General features: G+C 37.4%; 1 protein-coding gene across 1 annotated transcript in view; it reads left to right on the top strand.

Moving 5' to 3' along the window:
• The first annotated feature begins 5,029 nt into the window (after positions 1 to 5,029).
• The window catches only part of WSCD2 (WSC domain containing 2), a 212,850-nt gene continuing 190,467 nt past the window's right edge, over positions 5,030 to 27,412 (top strand). The window contains exon 1 of the mRNA XM_072142674.1: positions 5,030 to 5,662. The gene's annotated coding sequence lies outside the window, so the exon portion shown is untranslated. The remainder of the gene's footprint in view (positions 5,663 to 27,412) is intronic.

The following is a 27,412-nucleotide window of genomic DNA, read 5'->3' as shown; positions in this document are numbered from 1 at the left end:
TCCATCTACCCTCCCAAATATATTGTCAGGCCCTCACCTTGTGTCTCCATCTACCATCCCAAATACATTGTGAACCCTCACCTTGTGTCTCCATCTACCCTCTTAAATAGATTGTGAGCCCTCACCTTGTGTATACATTTACGCTCCCAAATAGATTGTGAACTTTCCCCCTTTTTCTCCATCTACCCTCCCAAATACATTGTGAACCCTCACCTTGTGTCTCCATCTACCCTCTTAAATAGATTGTGAGCCCTCACCTTGTGTATACACCTACGCTCCCAAATAGATTGTGAACCTTCACCTTGTGTCTCCATCTACCCTCCCAAATATATTGTGAACCCTCAACTTGTGTCTCCATCTACCCTCCCAAATATATTGTGAACCCTCACAGGCAGGTTCCTCCTGTCACTAGGTCCAGATCTCTGCAGTTTTTTGTATTTGTAATTGCATTTGTACTTGACTTTATATAATGTATGTGAATTCCTTATTGTACTGTACATCTAGTACTGTAAAGCCTTAGATGCCAATGAACCTTTATGAGGCAGCATCTAAGTGGTTCATAGGAGTGAAAGTGGCTGCCTCAGGCCTACCCCTGTACAGAGATTGGAGGTATGTATTGACATGTTAGTCAGGGACTGATGAAGAAAATGTTGAAACTATAAAACTCCCAAATCCTTAAAGCTACCAGAACTTCACTAGTTTTACCATAGCCTGTGTTCAAAGAGGTGGTAGGATGAGGTGTATTTTTTTCTCACAAAAAATGACTTTATTGCCCCGAGCAACCAATCACAATATAGGTTTCCTTAAACACAATGGGGCAGATTTACTTACCCGGTCCATTCACGATCCAGCGGCGCGTTCTCTGCAGTGGATTCGGGTCTTCCGGCGATTCACTAAGGCAGTTCCTCCGATGTCCACCAGGTGTCGCTGCTGCGCTGAAGTCCGCCGAGGTCCGCCGGAGTTCACGATCCTATTCCTGGTGAAGGTAAGCACGTGTCCAGCAACACTTTTTTTTTTTTAATGCAGCGGTTTCTCCAAATCCGTCTTCTGTCATGTGCACGCCGGCGCCGATACACCGCAATCCGATCACGTGCGCCAAAAACTCGGGGCAATTCAGGGAAAATCGCGCAAATCTGAAATATTCTGGTAACACGTCGGGAAAACGAGAATCAGTCCCTTAGTAAATGACCCCCAATGTTCTTGAAAAATGAAAGCTGCCTTGTAGTCCATTTTTGAGATTTCAGGCAATTTTCTAAATTTCCCTCATATAAGTGTTATGAGGCTAGAGGTTGAGGACCAATATTTTATTAGATAAAACCTATGCTGTCAGATGTCTTCCTGTGATTGTTATCAGTGGACCTGTATCTGCAAAAAGCAGTTTGTACTGAAATTGTAGTAAATTATGAATTCTGAAGCTGACAATGACCTTGACAACTTAAAGAACCAATTAACAGCCAATTTGAGCTCAGCAGATAAGACGTCCTTATATTGCCCAGACACTAAAATGGGACAGCACAATATATGATCACCTCTAGACATACGGATGACAGACCTGCTGGATTCTGGTGATAACACGTACTACAGACAGTCACAACCAGAACTGAACACCTAGAAATGTGCACAATTGTTTGCATTGTCAAAGGAACCGCTTGTTTCTCATAGACAATAATTTTAGGCTTAGATTATGTCCAAAATTGTGCTCAAAAAGTTGGCATCATTTTTGTCACACTGCTTTTCCTCTTAAGTCATTCCCCTCTGATGTCATAAATGTGGTAGATACTTTCAATTGCTTCATATAGAGTGTACTACTGACCACCATAGAATATCTATGCTGGTAGCTGTATTTCTGTTTACCCTCAGGCTGACTGCAGATGAAAATGTTCATCATGTGGAAAGCCCAGTGCTGGGACTGTAGCAGTTCTTACCGTACAGGATGCTGGCTGACAGGGAATCCTTGCATCATATTTCTGTATGAGTCAAGGAGTCTCATCCTGACTGAAAAATTGGGCTACATTTTGCCCAGATATGTTTATTGAGAGCCAAGGGGATATGCAGTATCCTAGAAGTGTTAGAAAAAGAAACAGAGATATTGTATATGGGTACAGCATCTAGTAAGCTGTATTCACCCCTGTACAGGTTATTACATCTCTATAAAATCCTATGTGCTGCTGTTTTTGTGTGTGAGAGATAAAGATATGGAAAAGTAGCTCATCTTCTCTATGTACAATATGCAGTGTAAAGGGGACAGTATAGCACCTAGTCTCCGCCACGAGTATGAGATGTCACTATGCCATATACATGTCATTTTTTGGTCAGATATACCGCTACTCCAATATATACAAACATGCTATTTTATAGCATATTGACCTGAAAGGACAGGTACACTTTAAATCTGGGCAGTACGATACATACAAGTCCCAGAACTAAGCTAAATGAAAAGCTTCTGAATGATACAATCAAAGATTTCTCCCCCAACGTTTCCTGAAGCAGCATCAGCCTTCACACAGCTCCGTGGGCTGATTTATGTTGTACACACTGATTCAGACCATTGTTCCTGTGTATCTTCTCTAGATTACATTCCTCATGGATATTTGTCGAAACAATCTGTTCTTTTTGTAAGGACAAAAATAAAATGCTGGTGTTAAATTCCCCTTCCAGATTTTACAATAAACACAAATTGGTTTCATGTTGGCTTTTTTAGATAACTGTACTCAAGAGAAACATACATTGAGAACTGCAACTAACTTTTAGAGGTAATATTGCAACCAAGTATAAGATTTTAGAGCTGGTGGAACAGGCACAAGGGCACATTTATGAATCCTGGCATAGACACAATGCAGAGTCATTGTGGTGAGCTAAAATAATAAAATGGCCTGCACTCGGCTTCTGCAACCCACAGACTTTACCCATAAAACAGTTGTCATGAATTACATTGTTCCAGTATCGCTTTGGCATTCGCAGTGCAGGCTGAAATAGAAATACTCCTTGCGTTCCTCTGAATCTCGCACAAAATGATGGCATCCCTCAAGGGGAACCAACAAACTGTCAACGAAAAAAAATGTAAAACTTTTTTACTAGTTACATTCACAAAATCTGGTATAACAGGGAATTGTGGTATTTTATATTGAGACTATCCATTGAATTGGCAATCAGTATGAGACGAGTGGGGGATCTGACTCTCTGCATTCCAATCAATACGTTTATTGAGGCCCATTTATGTGAATTGTGCTACTAGCCACAGCTTCTACACTATGAACTGCATTGTGTCTTGTATAAAGTGAAAGGGCTGACGTGCTTCAATCAGCAGATCAATTGATTTAGATTCTGACAAATCTGAATATCTGACACATCCACCAACCTCCACTTCTACCACCTATCTCTACTGATAACTATGGGGGCCAGGAAGGACCATGAAAACCTCCCTACGGTGGGTTAACCTGAACTTCATGTACTTTAATAGTATATTAAAGGCTAAGGCTAAGGATTACAGAATAAAGGTGCCTAGAGCGGTGGTCAAGTGCTTTATTCATAAGAAGGGTCACATATTCTCTTCTTCATTGTGGGGTTTGACACAATTGGAGAAATTGGAATAAGGAGGATTAGATGTAAGATGTCTACCCTATATCTCTCTATTTGTGCCTAATAATTGACTATGTTGTTAGTTAAAGTTGTACTTTGTTGCAACATGATGTTGATTTTGTTTCATGACAAATTGGAATTCTTACCAAAATTTTAGCTATTGTGGATGCATCTGTACACTTTCACTGCAAAACGATTTCCTAGAGTTGGTTCTATTCTCAGAGAAGATGGCCTTAGTAAATCATGAAAAATCTAGGGGAGAGGAGGTCTTTCCATTGAGGTGGTGTTATGGAGAGGTTGCACGGTGCTTGTGTATCTCTGTATCATGTAAGAAGTAAATAGACTGACTCTTACTGGAGAAATCACTCTACATTACAAATAAAATCAACTGATTAATTCTCATGTCCATTTCTGACCATTTTGGGCTTGGAAAGGAATCAATAGAAATGGTGACAGATATGCCTTTAGTCTCATGTAGAAGTTTGCAGTAGATCTTTCTATCATTTGTAGTGCATGATTGACAAGTTACATATGTTTTATTGTTTTTTTCCAACAATATTTTCTGTAAACAAACAGGATACAAACAGAAGGTTCCTCACTCAACCAAATGTCTATTTAAACTCATATAAAATGGTAAACAATTGTAATCAATTGTTAAATACAAAAAAAAAATCTGTTTCCAAATAATGTAAAATCCTAGACTTGAAAAGAATATATTTTAAGGAAAATTCTGTACTTTTCATCATAACACTATAAAGTCAGAGATGTTCTATACTAAAATACACAAAAATGCACAAATATTAAACAAAACACAAAAGAGCTTTGTGTTGATTGGAAGATTGATACATTTGTCTTGCATGAGTGTCTCCTGTACAGGGGTGTCAGCCATCTGAGTGGACATGGGCTACCAACATCCCATTGTAATATATAGGAGATAGTATTAGGAGGAATGTACACAACACTGTTATTACTGGCATGAATGAGTAGTGGCAACTTTTTGTACCCTCCACATTATGATAGTAGACTATAATCATACATTTACTGCTGACTATATACTTTCTTATTATTAGCCAAGTCCCTTCAATGTTTTGTGTCCCCTAATACAGTGGAATTTCTAAATGTCTGCTCCCATTTTTAATAAAATGCTGATAGAAAATCTGAAAAATTCAGAAAAAATGAATTCTTTGTGCAAATCTAGCTTTTTCTATATAGGTTTTTGTCTGCAATACAGTGGAGAGGTGCAGTATTCAATAGTAAGGGGGCTTGGAGCACAGCAGCAAATTTCATCAGCAGCGGAAGCCACTGGAGGCAGTCACAAAACCAAGATCTGCCAACAGCTTAATGGATCTGTCTGTGCTGCATTTTTTGGCAAAATATCTTCAGAATTGATCAGACAAGTCCTGCGGACTAAAAATATTTATATCTAAATATACAGAGTTAGAATTTTTTTTCTAAGTGTATATTGGAGAGAAGCTTCAGTGTTTGTACTGACTTCTGAGTGCATCTGGTATTGAGAAATGTTCATAGTATAATAGTGGAGCAGTGATGCACAGTTTCTGCTGGAGAAAAGGCAGTGAGAACACATGGCAGTTAATGAGTTAAGCAGTAGGCAGTGCTGTGGGCCTTTGAATATAGTGCAGCTGAGTGGAGCTGCAGCAAGGAGAGATCTGGATAGAGATGTTAACTAAGGGAGATCAGAGAGGCTTCCAGTACTGCTAGAACACATCACTGGCTACTATATACAGAGGCTCCCTCTAACTGCTTGCTGGGGGCTGTGATCCCCTCTTCAGCACTACAAGAATGGACAGCTATTCTCTGGAACCTAAACCTGGGGATTTCTAGGAGAGCTTTGTGCAGACTTGCTGCTTTCACATCCTCTGTGAGCTTGGACTTATTCTGAAGCACAAACTGCTGAAGCTGCTGTCTATCCCTGCTCTCACCCAGAACAAGACATGAAGGAGCCAGGCAATGGGCTGCCTATGACATTCACCTCCACTGTCATGCAGCAATAGACAGGCTAAAGGTCGGGGATGCCTCTGGAGAAGGGCACTGCTAGCTGAGGAGCCTCTGCGGAGTTGCACAGGTAAGGGGGGCACTGATAATGTCACCATGCATGCTTAGCTAATTATCCCTGCTTAATGATTCATTAACATACAGAGAAAATCACTTAGCTGAAGTCATCATGTCCAAAGGTACAAGTACTGTGCCTGGGCAAACTTTACAACCCAATAATGTATAGCTGGGTAATCTCTCATCCTAGTGCTTTCAGTAAAGACGATTTCTAAAAATGTCCTCCTCTGTATAATGATTCCCTTGGTATGTGATTTTCAGCATATTTGTAAAGATTTCATGAACTCATGTCCATAGTGTGCTTCTATGTGGCTAGGATAGGAAGGCGAGCAGCATGGACACTCTCCTGGCTTCCATATCTCACATCAAAGCTTTTCCAGGTGTATAACTTGCACATTACACAGTGATCCTAAAAGTGGAATTGACTATTTCATAATCCCTGCTGATAAAGACATTGCTTTTAATACAGCTAAAATCTGGAGACTTCTGATAGAGCTGCTTGACATCTGGTACAGTAGTGAATCAATGAGCTCTGGTTTAAATGGTTGCAGATTTAGGCAGGCAAGTTTCATGCTAGTTAGCTTCATGGCAACTACAGCAGTGTCACAGAGTGAGGCAGATGGTTGAACGACAGGTGAGCAGGGCAAGGACTGCGACCAGTTAAATCCGTACAACCTAGAGTTTGTCTGGTACACTCCAGCACACATCAATGTGCAGATTGCTGCTTAATGCACCACTGCTTTTCATAAATCTGTGCTCTTGGCTTCTAGCTGATCCTTGCAGAAAATGTAGTTTGAAGCAAGGCTAGTTTTATGTATTCCTGCAGCCTGAAATTTTCTCAAACCCTTAGCATTCATGGGATAGTAGTCTAATCCTATATAGATGATCTGAAAAACTGGGCAACCTTTCATGGGTATATTACATTACATAGCATACAGTGCACTTATTGCGCAGTCGTTTTTTTAACTTTCAATAAATATTTAATTCATAGGGTAAAAATGGGTCCCCATTAGTTTGCATTAGTGGAAATTTATTCCAAGCTTCATTATAAAGCAATGATTCAGGAATAGGTTGTAATATAGAAACCATGGGTCAAATCAAAAGAGGATACTGTGTTGTCTCTATCTGTCGCTGAATATATTGCACTTTACATAAAATATAGAGACTGTTACCTGTTTTTTATGACTGAGTAGCTGTGATGTGTTGTGTATTGCAACTTTATGTTTTTCTGATCAAAGACACTTTTCTTAGTACACACATCTTTAAAGAGTTAACTAACCGTTTTTGTGCCACTGAAAGGGTGCTATTGCTAAATTCCACAAATTTTAGCTGCAGTGGTGGTCAGACACTAAGTGGATTATTGGCATAATATGACAAGGATTACGCGTGATATACCATAATATGACAGGATTAAGCTTGTGGTGCATGCTCATCAATAATGCCTGTCATTTGTAGAGTTTGCCTCCCTCATTATATATGGAGGTAAGTCTATGCTGGCAGGTCTAGTCATTATCTGCCGGTGTATAAAATGATCCATGTCATATAGTTCTATCTATCTATCTATCCATCTATCTATCACTCTATTTTTCTGTAATAGTTCAATTTAATTAAAAGAAGCTTTATAGGCAGAACCACATACAAGTTAGCATCTCCTAATGCTGTGGGAGATGAGGTGAAGGATGGGGTACATTATAAGGTTTGGGGGCTAAGGGAGTCCAAATATCTATCTATCTATCTATCTATCTATCTATCTATCTATCTATCTATCTATCTATCTTCCAATCTATCTATCATATTTATGTTTTTTTTTATAATATCAATCTACACATGTATCCATCTATCAGTCTATCAAATGGTCTTTCTTTTGGACCGATCTTTCAGTCTTTTCCTATATTTCTATCTATCTATATATCTATCTACTATTCTACTATACAGTATGTGCAATATGAATCTCTTAATTTATCAATTAATTAGTCAATCAGTCCGTTTATTAGATGGTCACTCTTTTGTACCAATCTATCAGTCTTTTCCTGTATTTATATATTTATTCTTCCCTTTCCGGTTTTGCCAGAAGCAAGAATTTGATAAACTACAACATGTCAGTATAAATTTTTACGAGCTCTCAGGATTCTTCCTCTGAAGGGTTAGCAACATTCTTTTTTTTAATTAAACAATGAACTGAATAGATGAGAACATTTCATTCCAGATCAACCCCAAATCATTAACACAGTGTGGTAACTGACAGCTGTCACAATGTCATATTGACAGAGCTTTTGTCTTCATTCATTACCATTCATCATGATTTCATCCCAGGATAATAGAAGAGCCTACACGAGACAGCCACTATTACTAGATATCTGCCTAGTTCCACACTCTGAAGATCACGGGATGGCTGTCTGGAAAGGTGTTAGTGGATATTAATTATTGATCTTGCTGACCAATGGTTTTCACATACACAGGAGTGTGCCTGGCTCTGTGCATAAGAAGATGTAGGCAGTTTGTCAGAATTGCATTTCTCTTTGGACAGAGATGCAAGTAACATTTCTCTCTACCACCGTAACTAAAGGATCATATATCATAAGTTGTCACTGGTGGTGGTGCAGTTCTGATATGTTATAATATGGATTGTGTAAAATCTATAGAAAGTGTTAGCGTTCATTCTGCAACACATTTTGTTCCTTTCTAGTCTTTTACAATGGGGAAATGCACTGGCTTGAGAGAACTTTTGGAAGACATGATTGTTACTTTACAGCTTTTCTACAATAGACTTTGGGGGTCATTTATTATGGCTTTTCAAACTGAAAACTGGTGGTGTTTTTTGTTTCCTTTCTGCGCCTCTTGCGTGTGAATTTATGAATATTGGTGTTTTTCAAAACTCTCATCTTGTTCTAATTTTGGGAGCTATAATTTGGCGCCGCCTGTGAATGCACCAGTTTTCTGGTGCTTCTATTTTTCTGTCAAATTTTTTGGGGAAATTTGTGGCACAAAAATAGAGCAGCTAACAGCAGGTCTAGGGAGTTCTAAACCTTTTTGTCCATGCACCATTTCATTAATCCCTTGCACCACAAATTTACATCCCACTGAAAAATATAGCACGGTTCCAGCGCCACCCTCCGCCAAAAATAATAAATGCCCCTTTTAGTTCCTCTGGTCATTTTCATAGATCTATTAATTTGAGTGAGCTACAACTAATGTGGGTTCACTTGGGTTCATAAACTATTGCAGTGATGGCTAACCTATGACACGCGTGTCAGTGCTGACACGCCTAGCCATTTTCAGTGACACGCGGCCACCGGAGAGTTAAGTTTCATCCTCGGCTCCTACACGGCCAGGTGAAGTAGCCGGGAGGCTGAGAGATTGTCATGCACTGAGCTCACAGCACTTCCTCCTCACCTTCCTCCATCGGCCCCTCCCCCTGTATGAGCTGTGCCTCGTGTCTCCAGTCAGCACAGGTATCATCCTGGGGCTCAGCACCAGGAGAGGTGACCCGGCCATCAACTCCCGAAACTCCTCTGCAGCTCCTGATAGTTGTGCTGGCGGGAGTTGTTGTAGTAGGTCACCTCTACACTGACCATCTCCACAGCAGGGATGAAGGAGGACAACCACTCTCATCATACATACAAGACATCATACAGTGAGTAAGGTCAGTGTACTGTATGATAGAAGACATCTGGGCTTGTGTATCAGTTTTGTGAAGTACAAGCCCTGAAATTATCACAACGCCTTGCAAACCGCCAGACATTGCGATTATTTTGCTCCTCATGAAGGAGATGCGGACAGTGGCGCCTGCACCTCGCTATAACCTGTGAACTTTCATGACAAAGTTTGCAGGTTACTAGGCAATTCCACACGTGTCTGATTGTAACCAATCTATTACAATGTGCGATGTGGAAAATCCCCATATACTGCCAGACTGTAGTATACTGTAGTATGATAGTATATGGTAGGATCAATCAGACAACCTAGGGTTAAAGTACCCAAGAAGTTAAATAATTATACATGTTTGTTATTTAAACTATAAATATCACAAAATTATGTTTTTTTTCTCAAGGTGACACACCACCCGAGTTATGCTCGGTTTTTTGGTGAATTTTGCTCAAGCTCAAAAGGTTGCCCATCACTGAACTATTGTGTAACCTCTAATAATAATAATATGTTCCACCTAATTCCTGCAACTCATTTTTTTATCTCAAATTTAGAATTTTTCTCATCAGGCTAAATTGCCCATAAAAATATTTGTCTGTTTCACCTTTGTACTTTCTGAGGATTTCTTATGGTTTCTAAAGGATTTTAATCATGGCTCATGACACTGTTCAGCTGGAGGTGTCTAACGCCTGCCATGTCTACAAAGTGATGTGCATGCATTAAAACGATTGAACACAAAGGTCAAGGTATTTCAAGTGATTGTTGTATAAGTATTAACCAGAAAAAAAATCATCTTTTCATAAGTGAGTTTCCTGGCAAAAACATTTTGCTTTTATAAGGGGATGCAATCATAGAGAAAGCAATAGGCTGGTACACCGTGCGGAGCACTTCCCCCCTCCCACTGTGTGCTAAAACCTTCTCTGCTGAAGTGAGATTACATCAGGCAAAGGGAAAGTCCCAACGGAACATGGAGGAGGTGTAACAGTAGAATTTGCATAAATTTAAAAGTTGACTTTAGAAGGATGGGGGCAATGAATAACAAATATAAGAACATTACCACAGTCACTGATCTATGAGTAAGTGCCCCTGGTTTATCATGCTTAAATTTGATGGTAGATTTCAGTAAGAGAACTGTAATTTTGCAGACAATCAATAAAAAGCCAGATCTTCAGAAATGTCCTGGTCATATACATAGAATATTCAGTAGACCAAAAAGTCACACCCATTGTACACAGAAATATTCATTTGCATATGAATGGAAATAATGATTTATTTTAAGAAAGACATGCGTATGATGCAGGGACACTTCACCCACAAGGACATATGATCAGTTAATCTGTGAATGGTTTGTTGACAGATTTCCTTAATGAACAAGAATATTAGAAAGCTATAATGACCATGTCAAATCTAAACTTGGACCTGTCTAGGCTTGAAAAAAGCTTTCCACTTCCATTTCTAATACAATTTCATTTATCCCAAATGGATCCACATAGACAGAAGTATCTATTTTCTTCTAGATTTGGAGGAAGTGAATATTTACTATTACATAGTGTTTTGTCATCATTATTAATGAAAACCAATGTGTAGAAAACTCTTTAATAATGCTTTTTTAGTAAATCTGTGCCAAGAAATCCTAATTTAATGTTTAGTGTTAATTAATTTTATTTTTCCAAAATATGTGTAAGAAACAAACAGCCGGTAAAATGACATCACCTATTTATTCCTCATTCGCTCCAACATTTTCTAACGGGCTGAATGAAGGAGATTGGCATATTAACCCTGTCTCCAGAAGGGCTAGCAATCTAAACTCTCCATCTCAAACAATTCATCTAGTCTTAAACGTTCTAAAATGAAGGTGAAACCTATGCAAACACATGAAAATGCAGACTCAATGCAGATCTTGCTCTTGGTCACAGCTTAATTCATGTTCAAGACTAGAGTGCTGCTGCTACTGAGCTTCTGCCCTGCCCTCCCTAAAATATGTTTTACTTAACAGGCTAATGTTTCACATCACTTATATAATTATAATATGATTATATAAAAGGGGGTTTCCAAAACAAGTTAGGCTGTATTCACAGCATAGGGCCTAACTTGCTGATCGGTGGGGTCTCAGTGATGAGACACACACTGATCACAAGAAAGGGGCCGCGGATGGGGTCTGATGTACCTCCATTGGACCCCTCATCAGTCCCTGAGATGAGTGGAGCAGATAAGCCCGACGGATAAGCGAAAACCCGACGGATTCGGAAAACCCGCCACATTTAAAAAAAGAAATGTGTCGCTTGGGACGCGCTCACCTTCACTTGGTCCGGGTCGGTGAACTCCAGCGCGTTCAGATGCTTTTCAGCGCAGCAGCGCCACCTGGTGGACGGCGGAGGAACTACCTTGATGAATCCCGGCCGGACCCGAATCCAGCGCAGAGAACACGCCGCTGCATCACGAACGGACCGGGTAAGTAAATCTGCCCCATTGAATTACAATGCAGGATTACATGACCTATTAATTTGTGACCTTTCTGGCTACCATTGTCATCAGCTACTAGACCTAATTTAACATGCTTCTTTGTATACTAATTTTACATAATAGGGTATGGATAAAAAAAAAATTTAATCTATTTTATAGGCTGGTTGAATGTTAAGACAATTGTGTGAAAGGTATTTATTCATTTTAATGGTAAACCTAATTTTTCTTATCTGATTCTTACTCTTTTGGAAATACAAATATAACTACTACTGCTGTGTATAAGCCCGTTGTACATTTTATATGGAATGATAGATACTATTGTTGGAATCAATACAAAATAGGCATACACAAAATACTAAATTTGTGCCTTATGTACCTATACTTATGGTTCATATCCATTAACGACAATTTATACACCCAAAACTGAAAATAACCATATATTAGTACATTAGATACAGGGGCATAACTAGAAAAGGCAGGGGCATAGGACACTTCTGAATTGGACCCCTGTTCCCACTTAAAAAATATATATATTACACTCGTATATACACATATATTTATATACATAAACATACAGTTCTTACACACATTTTTACACTCTTACAAATGTGCACGCATATAGAGCATATACACATCATATATACATGCACATACAGTGCCATATACATACAGTATATATGCACACATACACCCATAGACCATATACCCATACAGCATATACACATCACAGATACACAGAAATATACAGTATATATACATCACATGTATGTTATATACATATTATGCTGTACAATGTGCAGCATAATATGTATATAATCGTGCACATTCTCAGTTTTTTAGTATCAGGATGGATGACGGGCCCCCTGACACTGTGGGCCCCATAGCAGCTGCTTTGGCTACTAGCACTGTAGATATGCCCCTGATCTGATGTAGGAAGAGTGGAATAGTTTGGTTATTATGTTAATTTGGACATTGTATAATAATGAAGGGAAGTACAGCCATATTGGTAGACACATTTGAATTAGCTTCTCGGAAACTGGTGACCTCTGTCATTTTACAAATTGATCAATAGACTACAATTTGACATTGGCTGACACAACACAGCAATACTTTATGGTTATATAAGAAAGTTTTTTTCACAGATTAGATAAATCAGGGTAATTACACACCAAAAAATGTGACATCATCCGATACTTATTTTGAACATGCAAAGTTGCCAGCATTTAGGAACAAAATCATCATTATCTTCAACTGCAGTGGCTATAGAGGTGTTTGCAAGGTGGCATTTATTTGAAAAGGCCTTTTGTAGTTGAACAAAGGTGCTATTTTCAAAGCATTGTGTGTTTGATCAAGTGTATCAAAATCCTGAAACAAATGTAATATTGTGGTATCTCTAATTTTATCAGGTATATAAAATGAATTATACTTTTTGAAAATAACGTCTTTATGTAGTATTAAAGTGTAAGCCTAAAAATGACATAAATGAATGACATGGCAACTAAAGAACATCAGCCAAACACACCCTGTGCTAGATCGTAAAGCTCTATTGGACACATTTACTTGAATGTCGGAAACTTCACTAAAAGTGCTCTTCCATGCAGCGGCGATTCACTAAGATCATGCGCCAGAAATCATGAATCTGTTGCTTCCCCGCACCGGCCCAACCGAGTTCACCATCTTTTTTGTGGTGCACCTTTAATTTAGGGCGTGCAATACAATTTGCATGTTAAATACGGCCTTCTGCTATAAAATCAATAAAAATAAGTTTGATTAAAAAAAAAAAATACGGCACTCGGTCCGAATCAGCTGGACCAACCACCGCCACGACCCCTAATTTGTGTCGCATGGAGGTCAGCGCATAGGATTGTGTGCAACACAATAGCGGCGCAGACACTTCTAAAATACCTGTGCAAGAACATGCAAAGTCCAACAAAAGTGCGGCGCAAAGCCCTTAGTAAATGTGCCACTATTTATTTGAGTCAGAGTGCTCCTTTACAGTTCTCTTATCTTGGGCCTAACTAGAGATAAGCAGACCCATAGTTTCAGTTGGGGTTTGGCCACGTGATCTGGATGCATTGCCAGATTGGTGGCCGAACAGCCAATTGGCCAAATTAACACCCCTTGCTACTAGCCATGGCTATAATTGTCCAGAGACGCCAATCCGGCTTCACGTCGCACCTAAAGTGAAACTATGATTCTACTCATTTCTATTAGGTACATTAGAAGGAGAAAATAAGATGCAGAGTCCTATGTGACTTCATAACTTAACCAATTCTCCCATTAGCTATCAAGATGAACATACATTAAACTGTGTATCACAGGATAGTATATCATTACCAGCATCTCATTTTCTTCTAGCTATTAGAATATAAATATTCCTGTTCTACATCAGCAACAATGAGAAAATGTATCTATGGAAAACATCTTTCTGCAGACAATTTGTGGCAGGAACAGATATATCACACATTGAGGGAAAAAATCAATTCAAGAAATAAATGAAAATCTGCACAGTGGAAATAGAAAGGCAGAATACATACAGATAATTCAGACTGTCCACGCAGAGAATATATTCAGCAAGTAGTAATACAGTGGAAAGACAGCAGACAGCATATGGCCATGTACATTTTTCGGGACCAATAATATTCAGTTTGTGAAGGAAGTTATAGAATAGCTCTCAACAACATAAGAATATAATCAGTATTTTAGGTTTGAAGAAAGATATAAACCCAGCATGAATATCACTGCCATTCTGCAGATAAAAGAATGCAATTGATTCTGTATAGCCGGAATATGCTTTTCCTTCAGAACACAAGATGTCTTCATATTTCAAGTTTCCTTCCTGTGTTTACTGGGAGATAAAAATTTTAATAAAAAGTAAAAGTATGTAAATTTAAAGCTTGCAGATAGAACAGTTTAATAACCAATTGTCCATGTAATCCATTTTTTTCTTCCATGAGAAATGGAACAACTAAAACAGCTTTCCATTCCTAATAACTAGTAAGATCTTTATTAAACACATATATAAAATCCAAAATATGTACACCAGACTGAAAAAAATATAAAACCAGTTTAAAAGGGAAAGATATTCCTGAAAAAAAGACCATGAAGAGGATTCAGGTACCCAATACTGCCTTCCAAATAATCCTCCTACACAACCCTATCCCAAAACACTGTCTCAATATGTAAAGAATATACATGATGTGGTCTAAGGCAAGATGAGTCCTGGCTAAAGTTGCTATAAGGATCAGTCTGGTACCTTGTGCCAATTATATAGGTGAAACAAATTATGGTTACAAGAGGCAGATCTAAAACAAAAATTATAATAACTAGGTATCACATATTGGAATGTGATCATATTTATTGTTACCAGTAGAGATGAGTAAATCTATTAGTTGGTTTCTAAATCTTTTGCAATTCACTTGGGAAAAATATTTTAAAAATAATGCCTAGCTAATACTGTAATTCATCTCAGAGTTAAAGGAAACCTGTCATCAGATTTTCACAAATAAACTTTATGATAGGTTCCCATAGCACTATACTAACTCTTGCCCCCAATAGGGGTACATTATCATATCTTTCTTTTGTTTTGCTGTGATTTGTGCCCTTTTATTGCCTCTTTTTTGCACCTTATTTGTCTTTGTAGTCTTAGCTTTTATTGAAATGCTGCTGGCTTTTTTATACTTTTTAGGCACAAACATCTGAAAGCAGGAGAAATACAAAGATAACTTAGGGGCAAAACTCTGGCAAGCAGCTTGAAAAAGGCACAAAAAATTGTACAAATATCCCAGTGCGCTCAAAAAGTCACTACAGTCAAGACAAGCAAAGAAAGCATCAGACTAAGATAAATGTGTCCCAATGTTTTTACTTAAAAATGCATAGTTCCTATCCTCAGAAAATTAACTTTGTAAGTCTACCTGACACCCTGCCAGAAGGTTCAGCTCAAAGGGGTCCCAAGTGTGTGAGTTATTTATGTGAAGAAGTATGTCTTTCTCATCTCATGTCTACTGGTATGTCCCTCATCCTCCCTCCCTTCAGCAGTGCCAAGCAGATGATATCAGCTGAAGGGAGGGGGGGATGATGTACATGATGCCAGACATGAGCTGAGAGAAACAGTGTCCAAAGTTAATTTCTGGGGGTAGGAATGGTGCATTTTTTTAGCTACAAACAGTAATGGCAAGAGTTATCATAGTGCTACCAGTCATTAGGTTTATTAGGGAAAATCTGCTGACAGGCTCCTCTAAAGTTAGGAAGGATAGGTGTGGGAAATATAATAAAAAAATTAATAATTAAACAAAATGTGTGTTTAAGAGGACTAGAGGGAGAATATCCATTTATTGGACAGTTGGAGCCTTACTGGTTCAGACCTATTTGATTCATACGTAAGACAAATCTTTTGAAGATTCTCTGAAGCTTCTATAAATCAAATCCTACATGATTCACTCATCTCTAAATACCAAAGAAGTTATAAAGGTGTTTTAAAAAATGCCAAATTATGTTAGCTTGCTTTCCCTGCTATACGAACTGACATATTAGTTCTGTAATATCCTGCTATCCAGCTGAGTAATTTGAGGGACTTAGAGGGTACAGTCAGCAACAGCTCATGTCTTTTAACCCCTTACCAACATGTGACAGCTTAAAACTTCATACATTAGAACTTCTTACTTCACGGTTAGGGGAGTATTACTTTAAAAAAAAAAATTAAATCACAGGCTGCATATTGCAGCAAACATCCACCCATAACAACTGCGATTAGTACTAGCACTGATTGTGTACTAACACTTTGATTGCTGCTGGCAGCATGTGGGTGCCACCAAATTGACATCAGCAGGGGGCGAACATCTGTTGTCATGATAGCCTTGGATCTTTAGAAGTCCTGAAGCTGTGTAATTTCTGAATATCTGTTACATTGTGCCAGTGACAAATTGTAACAGATGATGTGCAAAAAATGTAAAAACCTAAAAGTTCAAATGACATTCCTTTCATTAGAATCGATAGGAAAATAAATAAACAAATAAAATCATAAACGTGTTAGTTATTTCTGCATCCCGAAATGTCCGATCTATCAACATATAATGATGGTTATTCCCAGAGTTGAACTCTAAATAATATATTATAGGTAGGGGCTATGTTGTTATTGGCCACTACCGTACCCTCAAGTAGAGTTGATTGAATTTATTGTTGGTTCATAGATTTACTACAAATCTGGCATTTTTTAGGCATCAAATTGAATCTGCATTTTTCCTGATTCATCAATCATCCCAGTGCTTAGGATGGGGGAAGGGCGATGGAAATTTGAAAAAAATCTTTAAATAAAATCAACAACCCTAGATAAGATGGGGAAGATTTATCTTTACCATTTCTAGTTGTCTAGTTCCTTTATTGTCTAGTTTCTTAGTCTTATATGTCTTGGAGGATGGATTCTCCTTGTGTAAAATTGCAGCTGAACCTGATAGTCTAACATTACTCCCTGGTGTGGTGGAAGCAGCTTTTTTAAAAAAATTCTCAAATTTTGGTGCAAAAAAGTCTCACAGACAGCTTTCTGATAAATTTTCCCCCTTTCTTTATATAATGTTTTTGGTTAGACAGTTCTCCGGCAGGTTTTTGTTGTCGTTTAAAAAATAAAAATATCTCTACCGAAATATAATTTGAAAGCAGCTGTTTTGTCTATTTGTCTAAATAAAATATTTGTTATGCAAAATGTTTTTTTTGTACTTCATGCAACAAATCCACTAAAAAACAGTGCAGCGTGAATGGTAGTGCAAATATGGAAAGGTTGCAAAAAAGTGTGCAAAAATGTCTCAGCGCAAAAATCTGCAACTCTTTTGTTCTAAAATTTAAAAGAAAGGTAGTTTTTAAGTTTGTTTTTCCCCTCATAATGATTTTGGTTTCTTTTAGAATTGAATTATATAAATAAAGGGCCAAAAGTGATGGTGGAAATTAATCAGATATAATTTGTTTTTGTATGTTTACATACTAGACAGAATCTGATATTTTAATAGGGATCAGGGTTTTTTTTAATTAGATCTACTTTGAAATCTTATTTTGTTTGCCAAGTATAGGGATATGTCTGGTTGGACTGTTTACATGACTACAAAGTTATAAAGGGCAGATACATGAGGAGATGGAACAATGGAAATGAGAACCCTTGCAAGAGTTGAAGGCACTTTACAATGTTATTCCCTAACATAAACACAAGTAGAAAATGAAATAAAAAATTGTCAATACACCTGAATTTGATCGATTGCAAAGTGTGGCTTAAATAAAATTTGTACTCAAGTAAATTATTAATGAATTCTCCTTATTATATCATTAATGTTTCTTCATTAGATATTTTGTAAGTAGTTGGTCCTGGACCCTGTTCAACACAACCATAGTTTTATGTAAATAGGGCATAGCCGTAAGAAAACAGCAAAGAAATGCACCAATGTATTTTGTCAACCAAATTCATCAAATATTTATTAGAGTGCAAAGACAAACCAAAAACAATGACATACATCTAAAAAAAACATCAATGGCAATAAGATGAAGGTGAAAATCAAGTCAATATGCATAAAGATAGCCTTTAGTAACCATTCCATAGGGGCACTAACCTATATACACCTCCAATTGCACTGAGCCCATTGTAAACAACAAATGTATAATTCATAGGTAAAATATAGTAAAATGGGCAACAAAGTGCTTGTGTAGTATGTAATACCCAGTTGTTATGTGATATAAAAAGGGTCAAGGAAAGAGTGGCAAATGCAACAAAAGGTGCAAAGATATTAGAGATCGATGATCAAAGCAAACCCCCATCTCTCATTAGATATGCACATGGCGTAGTGCAGGACCCCTATAGAGCTGGCATACAGACGGAGGGAAGGATAGCAGAAGTGGTGGGAGTACATTATTTGTTGTACATAATTTTTTTAAGTGTTTTTACATGTATGTCATAGTTTTTGGTTTGTCTTTGCACTCTAATAAAAATTTGATGAATTTGAATTACAAAATACATTGGTGAGCCGCTATTGTGCATTTCTAGTAATTCCATATGCGTTGTCCCTCGTGTATTCAGCAGATAGACTTCATTTTATGATAAACTCTAGTTTATGCTACATCTCCATGGAAATATTTTCAAGATCTTTGCCTCAGGCAAGGTTACGATTGTGTTGGTGTATATACTGATTGTTGGGCCTCCTGGGTTTCTATTGCAAAGTATTGTATAAGGAATCTAAAGCTGCTCTTTATAGCTATATTGTAAATGCTCTGTATGTGTAGTATGTCACCAGCAGTAACTATTTGGCTACATGAGGCAGCAGAATAGAATATCCCGTATCAGCACATAGAGAATAATGCTTTTGTAAATGACATCTCTGTTAATTGATGTACTTCATTGTATGGATATTCTTACAGTATCACAAATTTGCCATGTATTTTCTTTTACTGAACGCTTGTTAAAAGTGTAATGGCAATAAATTGGGTGACCTTGTCTATAGGGCCATCTAGCAGATGTAAAGAAGTTTGTATTTTTCAAATATAGAGTAAGTTTTTTTCACAAATTAAAGAGGCTCATGTTTGTGTTTCTTTCTATGTTTTGTTTGATCGCTTTTCGATTTCTAAGCCTCCTAAAAATTGTGATTACCAAACACAGACATATTCAGGACAACTCATAAATCAGAAATTGTACTTATAATCTATACCTTTGGTGCCGTGGTTCCATGTTGTGTCTCCATAGCACAACTAAGAGTAGTGTACCTAACCTTACTACAAATTTATGTCCACTAGGACTAAACTTATACATCTTGTCTGTGTCTTAAAGAACTAATGAGTGAAGTGCCAAGGTATTGGTTCCAAATATGCCACAACTATGCCACACATTTTTGCCATAAGAATAAAGGGTTAACCCTACATCCGCAACATTTTGTATTGTAGTGGTTTATAAGTAACTTACATTTATGAATTATCTACAGGGTTCAAGTTGTTTATTGTTGGTGAAAATTAAGTAGAGGTGCATATGTATAACTTGTACTTCATTTGCTTCCACCAGATTAAGACAGATATGGAGCTATCTCCAAAGTTGTGTGGAGAAGAGTGGGGTCCTAATGGTTCTGAGTGATGTTTTTCCAAGCAGTCTTCCCCAAGTAATCATACATTTATCACCAATTCAGTTGACAGATTGTAATCCTAAAAACCTTTTTAAATTATGTGGAAGTATAGATTTGGGAATTGATTCTGAAATAATCAAATGTGACAAAAACTAAAACATGACTTTTACTATGACATATTATTACAAAAGTTTCAAAAAGGAAAAGAAGTTGATGTGCAATATTGGACAAAAAGGTTTTTACTGATAAAATTTTTTACATACTTCCCCTGAGGAAGCCTGTATACCAGGCAATACGCATGGGGTCTCTCCATTCCACATCTAACTGGTAATGTAACCCTATATTTGTTGCTATAGCACTGTATTGTTTATGTAGTATATGTTGGATTGTAGGCTTATTGATGCTCCAAGATAGAAAATATACCTCTACTGTTAACACTAATTACCATATGCACCTTCATTTGGAACTACTCGGTTACATTGGCTGCTATATATTTGTATTAAATATAGCTTGGGAGTGTTTTAGTATTTATGTACAGCTTGTCTGGCTATTTTAAGTGTTTTTAATGTATGTAATGTATTGTATTTTCAGCAATAAAAAACTTTTTGTCCAATATGCACTTCAATTTCTTTCCCTTTTTGAATCTTATACAAATGATGTGTAGACTGAATATTATGTCCAACTAGTCCTATTTCCTCCTTATAAGTCATATTATTACAAAAGACCACAATTGCCACACAACATACAATAAACAAGAAGATCCACAGGTACCAACCTGCAAAATCTGGTTACAGCACTAGGCATGGAGTCCTAGACAAACATGGAATTGTTTTTATCAAAGGGTCCATGCGAATAGCCAGGCAGGTTGTCCTAAGGGTGGGTATCAATCCTGTTTAGATACCATATGCTCACAATGTAGCCAGGCCCCCTGTTAAACATTTATTGTAGCTCCTGCCCTTACAAGAGCAGTCCCAGTCTGAGTCTTGATATTGGAAGACATAAGCTGCCCTCCCAAAAATAAGTATAGATTTTATTGTGTTGTTGGAATTGCACAAACAACAAGACATGCACTTTGATATTGATTATTTTCAGCAGTTTGTACTCTTCTCTGCATGATCTGTGTGTGATTTTCTGTTCTTCCTGAGATGGTGGGAAATGAGTAACCTTCAATGTCACTGCTTTTTATCACTAACCACCCTCCTCATAGAACCTCTAGCTATTATGATATCTCATGACCTGTCAGAATTTAGCACAGATTTTATAGTGAAACTGATTTTAGCAGAAATAGTTGGCATTACAGGCTACAGGCTTTTTAATGTGATTCCAGCCTATGTAACAATACTACTTTGTGGTTAATATTTAGTTACTGCAACTCTGTGTGACTCTTATGACTCTGCCTGGGAAGAGATTAGATTTTTACATGAGCTATTTATTAAATATGCAAAAAGCATAACAATTCATAAATGAGGCTTCTAGAAAAGTCTGCTAGTTACTATAGGTTCCTAAACCAACTCATAATAGCAGTTATGGTACGAATTTTAGTGGTTTATTTTAGAGTCATATATATTCAATATGTAGATAAATTACTTCAAATACAAATAACAACCTTGATAAAACTTTAAGCCAACAATATCTTTAAATTGTTAATAATCTTTGAATTTTATATTGTTTATTTTTAGAATCAATAATCATTAAGCATTGCATGGACCAAAGGAAGGTATAAATCTGCTTTGCTGCTTGATAAAATGTAAGCCAGCTGGTGTGTTGCAGTATGGACCGAAAGTTTGAAGTGATTGATGTCTCCCTTGCAGCCTTTTGTGTTCTCCAATGCTTTTTGGGTCTCTTTGTCAAAAAGGTTAAGTCAAAGCCAGAAAGGTCACTCAATGATGACATATTCTTATTTCTATCCTTCACTCACACAGCCATTGGTGAGCATTTTTGAAAGAACCTTCTGAATTTGTATATTGGAAATATGACATAGACGTTTACTATATTACTACACTGGGAACTGAGGCTTTGAGGAGAAAACATATTACAGTATTAAATTTCCCTGAGGTTTAGGTCTTTCGAATTTGAATCTGGTTAATTCATCTCTCCATCAAACCTTACTACATAAGACACAGGTTGACAAAACTGTACCCAAAATACAGTATAAGTTACAAGTTAGTTGAATTCATATGTAGTTTTTTAGCATATTTTACAGGTTTTTTAGGAACCCATTTACTGAAAGATTTTAATGTTAAACTTTAAACAAAATTACATAAATCACAAGTGCATATGATAATAGGTCTTTTGAATTTGAATAGTAAACTTTGAAAATTACTTTATATACGAAATATGTTCCTGAGTCTTTCTTTCTACCTTTCTACTTTATTTAAGCAGTTTGTATAAATCAGCTTTTTGTCCTGTATCCACTGACAACTTAGAGATAAAGGAACCTGATAATATTTCTAATGGCTTTACAGACAGTCCCTGAATCATCAGCAGAAATATGCTTAGGTACGTAAAGAGTTAATCATTAATTATCTGTCTGAGGTGGACAGAACTCAGAAGACTTTCAGAAACACTGCTCATTACAGGAGACAGAGCAGAGAAGTGTCTTTACTGAATAAAGTATTGCAAAGTTTACATTTTTGAAAGTCCTACTTGGTGTTAAGGGGCTGCCTTACAAGGTAGTCAAAAGAGGCAATGTTGTCCTTCTCGCACCCTATTTGCATATTTTCCTGCATATTGAACAAACATCCTATTCACAAGGTAAATATGTTATCTTAATGACTCCATTAAGATAAGTTAGAAGCTGAGACTTTTATCTTATCAAATAAACATTTGCTTCAATTTATCATAAACTTATGCTTGCTTATAACTATTCAAATATTTTTGTTAAGTGATAGAAGTGGATGCCATGTGCATGGTTTTCATATATTAAATATCACAGAATGGTTATGCACTTCTGGACATTCACATCTGAATTTTATTGCAAGTTTTTCATTCCACTGTTAGCAAAGTGATGAATATTTGACAGTAGTGCCGAACTCCTAAGGTTGTTCTTTTATTTCTAAATCTTATTCCAGTAACCAAAATGTTGTTTTTTAACTTCACAGAAAGGAAGTTAAACTATAGATTTAAAGCAGGCTTGAAATGGCCAATTTGATTCTATCTATTTTTTCCTATTATTTTACAGCAATGGAAAAGTGTAATATTTGTGTAATGGGGGACATCGGACTTAGGAACGATAGACTGGAAAGTGAGCCCTAAATCTGAGCCCCCAAAACTGCCCCTGCGTACTTAAAAGGTCCACCCAAACCAGTAGGCATCGTTTCCTCCTCACACCAGTGAAGACTCACAAATAAATAACACAAAAACAAGGTCAGAGGTCTGAGTTACAACAGCAATAGCAAATAAAGCACAAAATCAGAATACAAAGGGATAGTCACAAAACATAAGACAAGATCAGATTACCAGAAATACAGAAGTATAGCATGATAAGCATAATATGAAGCTAGCCAGGACATAATATTAGAAATGATCTAGATCTCAGCAGAATATATGTATGCAGTCAGAGATCCTCTGTTGTGGTTGACTGGAGCAGAGCTCTGTCAATCACAGCATGTTGCTGAACTAGAGCTGCAGAGGGACTGGGTGTGGTGCAATTATTCTAAACACTGCCAGCAACAAAAACCACAACTTTAAAAAGTCACAAAAAATGTGCAAAAGCCTACCTAGTCCCAGCTGGTGAACTTGGCTGAAAGAACCAGGACAACCAATTTTTTTTTTTTGCTCAAAAAATTGCATTTTAAAAAAAAAACCATTGCATCCTCCAACAAGCACAGGTCCAATTTAACACATAGTGTAATTTGTCATAAGAAAATTTTTTAAGAGACAACCTAAAAAAGAAACAACATGCTTAAAGGTTGGACTTGAGTCTTTTTCCAACCTTACATACTATGATACTACGACAGGAAAACTAGGAGAAAAGATCAATCTTCCCTAAGGTGTAACTATCTCCATCTTTCGAATAATTTGGTGCAAGGTATTTTAGACAGGGTTTTATGGCTCAAATTATGAAAAATTAAACTGATCCATTTATACAGTTGTCCAGAGGTTGCAACTTGGCTGCAAATGACTCCAACTTCATATCTCCAGTCACCATTAATAAAGTTTTTATTTTTTTTATTTTTAATTTTAATGAAAACAAGAATCTCACTTTATTATTTCCTCAAGGCTGTGAATGGGGTAAAATAGATATTATCCCCATGTAATTCTACTGCCACTCAATTGCCCTTCTGGTGTTTTTTGTTTACTCTCCTGGATTACTGATCATGTGGACATCAGCCAATCAATGTTCTTAGTAGTGGTGGTGACATAGTCATTATGTGATTACTGAGTCCAGTGATTGGCTGCACTGATCTAATGGGCAGCGTTGAGGTGTCAAGTACAATTAATAAACATCAACTAGACCAGGACTGTACCATATGAACATTTTATTGTGAATTTATTTTTCTTCAGCACATTTCTTGATTAAGGCCAACTTCTTAATACTTTGGATTACCTTCCAGGGCTGTGCTATTTTCCTCTCTTTCCATCCTTCCTTCTGTTGAACAAAACGCCCCTAAAAACTATGTGTAATTGTAAATAAAATAATATTTGTTCTTTTCCTTGGGGAATATGGTATATAACTCCATCATATTTGGCAAGATGGCATACTCTGATACATAACGCAAACTATTATGCTCATGCCAATGTTTATTATTATAAAACATGGTCAATTTTTGAGAATTGATGACAGTAGTTGGAAAAAAACATTGTGGAAACAATCCACAGAGTAAGAGTTATAGAAAGCGATTGATAGAGCTGTCTGCAGTAAAACTACAGATTTAGATTTTTCATATGTTCCACACATCAGATAGTAAAGAAAAGATGTTCATCAATGAAGTACAGTGATGCTTCATTCAGACATTACTACATTGGAAATGACAAAATGTCGAACATAAAAGGAAGGGAAAAAATGATCATTACAGATAGAATATCTATTACAGGAGAAAAATCCATATTCTAACCGAGTTAATGAAAGGAGGACTTTTAAGTGGATTTAGTAATATGATTTTTCAATACTGAGAAAAGAGTATTGATCGAACAGTATTTCATATTGTTACCCATTTTATATAATTAGCAAATTTTGGCTCTGTTCTATGGTCAGTGTTAAATATTCATATCCCATTAGTGTTCAATAAGAAAGAAATACTGTCTACAAGTGTCTCATGTCTATAGACATGTTCCAAACATGTTCCAATGCATAACTAATGGTGTAGAAGCCGTAGCAGTGGAGTTGGGAGAGTGAAGGGTCCTACTATACAAAACTGAAAATAAAGCAAAAACCTTCTGTATCACTGTAATATTGGTGGATCGGATCGCCACAACATGCCAAAGGTGAGGAATCAAAATTAAAACTGTAATCAGTCACATCAAAATGCGAGGAAATAGTGTGCAAATAAGAATAAGCAAATGGCAATTAATATATGGGAGTGGGATCGATGGATTCCATTTCTTGCACCCATTGAGACATTCTTTCTCAAGCATTATCTGTTTTCACAAGTAAAGTAAAGTTCATAGCTTGGCACATACATCTCTAGCACATGAATATTACATTTCCCTACATATTTAGATAGTTAGGGTGTGCCTACTGGAGTTGCAAAAGTCCCTGTTTTATGCAGATCTTGGTGCCTAAGGGGACCCAGTGGACCCTCTGCCATAAAAGACACCAGTTTCATAAATCATATGATAGCTGTTGCTCATATTATAGATTTTGCATCTCATCATTTTCAAGTTATATAGAAATTAAATTGATGTCTATCAACTAAACATTTCACACTAAACGTTTTAAACACGGTATATGGACATACAATGGGCACAGAAAGCATTCAGTCCCCTTTAAATTGCTAAAATCAGAAAATGGGTTGATATTCTGTCCATTTCATTCTGATCATCCTCAAGAGTCCAGCTGTGTTTAATAAACTGATTGGTTTTGATTAGGAAAGGCACACACTATATAAAACCTCACAGTGCATGCCAGAGCACAATGCAAATAATTAGGTCTAAGGAACTGCTCAAGGAGCTCAGAGACACAATTGTGGCAAGGCACAGATCTGGCCATGGTTACAAAAGAAATTCTGCACCACTCAAGGTTCCTAAGAGCACAGCATCCTCCATAATACTTAAATAGAAGAAGTTTGGGATGACCAAAACTCGACCTGACCATCCAGCCAAAGGTAAAGAAGAACCCACCTATAAGAAGAACGTCACCTATCACTGCAGCCCTCCACCAGTTAGGGCTTTATGGCAGAGTGTCACTGACGGAAGCCTCTCCTCAGTGCCAGACATATGAAATCCACATACAGTTTACAAAAAATCAAATGAAGGACTCCAATACTATGAGAAATAAGATTCTCTGGTCTGATGAGATGAAGATTGAACTTTTGGTGTAAATTCTAAGTAGTAAATGTGGAGAAAACCAGGCAGTGAAACACAATCCCAACAGGGAAACGTGGTGGTGGCTGCATGCTATGGGGTTGTTATTCAGCTAAACGGACAGGATGACTGTTTGCAATCAAAATACAGAGATATGCTACTTACCTTTGTGTTAATCTTTTCCGCCAAGCACCCCTAGCTGTTCTTTTTCGTGTCGAAATCCTTGCAGTGCAGTTGAGTGAGGTGCAAGGTGCCTCTATATATCACTCTTTTGTTGCTTGTACAACACAAGAATCAACTTTAAAAATTGCAGTTATCGAGTTTTCATACTTCTTAAAAAGTTATTTTTTCCCCTTTATTAGCGAAATGGTTGAGAGCACAATGTGTTATATGAGGCAGAGGACTCTGGGAAGAAAAAAGGAACACCCTCGATTACATGTGCAGACCTGTAAGCCAATCGGCGACCGGCAGGCCTATGGGATGTCACACAGCCCTATAAAAACAGACGGCCATTTCCAATCTAGGCATTTCACACTGCATGTGCTGTCTCTAGCATTTAGCTGCTTGTAGTGTGCTGTAGCAATTTCTGCTCCAATTCCAAGTTGTCTGTTTTGGGGGATCTGTATACCCCAAATTGCAGTTATTTTTTGGCAAAGACATAATATATTCATTACTTCGTCATTGTGCCACACTGTGGCCTACCATGTTGCTGCCACCTAAAGAATTTGTCATTGTGCCACTCTCTGACCTCATGCTGCTGCTGCCACCTCCACACTTTGTCATTGTGCCACTACGTGGCCTTCCATGTTGCTGCTAGTTTCAGAATTTGTCATTGTGCCACTCTCTCCCCTCGTGCTGCTGCTGTCAGCTCCAGAATTTGTCATTGTGACACTCTCTGACCTCATGCTGCTGCTGCCACCTCCAGAATTTGCCATTGTGCCACTCTGTGGCATACCATGTTGCTGTCAGCTCCAGAATTTGTTGTTGTGCCACTCTTTAACGTCATGTTGCTGCTGCTGCCACCTCCATAATTTGTTATTGTGCCACTCTGCAGCCTACTCATTGTGCTGCCAACTGACCTCTGTCTCCCTGGAACACCCTCCGAT

This window comes from Engystomops pustulosus, chromosome 1, assembly GCF_040894005.1.
Source record: "Engystomops pustulosus chromosome 1, aEngPut4.maternal, whole genome shotgun sequence".
Lineage (NCBI taxonomy): Eukaryota > Metazoa > Chordata > Amphibia > Anura > Leptodactylidae > Engystomops > Engystomops pustulosus.
This window is presented reverse-complemented; position numbering and strand designations above follow the sequence as displayed.